Here is a 1399-nt window from a genome sequence, read left to right on the forward strand (position 1 = left end):
ACACGTCCCCTTTTCCCTGTCGGCCCGCCTCCGTCTCTGTGCTCGCTTCCCACATCCCCGCGCTCCTCTCCCGTCCTGCGCCACCGCGGGGCGCCACGCCTCGGGCCCCTGCCTCGCCTTGCCTGCGCGACCTCGTGGCGGTCCCCTTCTCCACTGGCTTTCCTAAACTGGGCGCCTAGCACATCGTTCGGGGGGGGCTCGCCCTCGCCAGTGTGTAGCCGCCGTCCTCCCCCTCTCGGTCCGCCTTCGCCTTCCCCTCCGCCCGCCCTCGCCCCCCGCGGCCTCGGTGGCCCGGTCTGGGACCGGCTCCCCGCAGTGGCCCCTTACCCCGCCTCCGGCGGGGTGGCCCCCGCTATCGGGCTTGCCGCGTCCCACGGCTCCGTTCACCCCCTTCCCCCGTGTGGTTGGGGGGAGTGGCGGCGGGTGGGGCCAGCGGTGGTGCAGCTCGGGGGTGGGGAGGGTGTAGGGCGGCCGCCTCCCAGGCGTCGCTGCCCCCCCCACCTCGCTCATCCGCACTCTCGTGTCCAGGTACCTGCTATCGCGTTCTGGTGCGGAGGATTAAAGACCCATCGGGGGTCGCCCGTCCGTCCAAGGGGTCGGGGCGGCAGGCCCGTGGGGAGGCAGGTCCCCGGTCTCTCCCAAAATCCGCCCCCATCCCAGGTCGGGGCAGCCTACGCTCGCTGGCGTGGGGGCAGCTTCTCCCGCAGCCCGGGCTTCGGGAGTGGGCACCCCCGGGGCGCCTGTGGGGCCGGGGGCGTCTGAGCACCCGCCCGCCGCACCCCCCGTGCTGGCGTGGCCATGGTGCCGGGTGTCCCCGTCCCCGTGTCTCATCTGTCTGACCCCCTCCGTGTCTCGTTCTCGTTCTGTCTCTGCTGGCCGGACCGAGGTGACCCGCCCATGCCCTCCTCTCCCCTCTCGGGTTTGGGGGTGCGGGACCGGGAAAACAGCACCGTGCCAGCCGCGTATGCCCTGCGTCGGGCCACGACCCGATTGGTTCGACTCTTAGTGGTGGATCACTCGGCTTGTGCGTCGATGAAGAATGCAGCTAGCTGCGAGAATTAATGTGAATTGCAGGACACATTGATCATCGACACTTCGAACGCACTTGCGGCCCCGGGTTCCTCCCGGGCCTACGCCTGTCTGAGTGTAGCTTGACGATCAATCGCCCCCCGGGAGTTGCCTTGCCCCGCGGGGTGGCGCGGCTGGGGTGTCCCTTCGCAAGGTCCCCTTTCGGGGGCCCTCTGTCCCCCTAAGTTCAGACTCTGGCGGTCGTAGCTTCGCGGTCCCGTCTGGCTTTTAGAGCGAGCGAGTGAGCGATTGGTCATCCCGGGGGGGGGTTGGTATCTGCGCAGAGATGAGCCCGGGGCCGGGTCTTGTCTGTCCCGCCCTGCACTGTGTT

At 69.9% G+C, this 1399-nt stretch overlaps 1 non-coding gene across 1 annotated transcript; it reads left to right on the top strand.

Moving 5' to 3' along the window:
• The first annotated feature begins 997 nt into the window (after positions 1 to 997).
• On the top strand, positions 998 to 1150 carry LOC122124534. Its single transcript, XR_006150584.1, has one exon. It is a non-coding gene; the product is annotated as a 5.8S ribosomal RNA (ribosomal RNA).
• Positions 1151 to 1399: the final 249 nt, after the last annotated feature.

This window comes from Dipodomys spectabilis, unplaced genomic scaffold (genome assembly GCF_019054845.1).
Source record: "Dipodomys spectabilis isolate Male_0828 unplaced genomic scaffold, ASM1905484v1 ptg000239l, whole genome shotgun sequence".
In the NCBI taxonomy this organism is placed as follows: Eukaryota; Metazoa; Chordata; class Mammalia; order Rodentia; family Heteromyidae; genus Dipodomys; species Dipodomys spectabilis.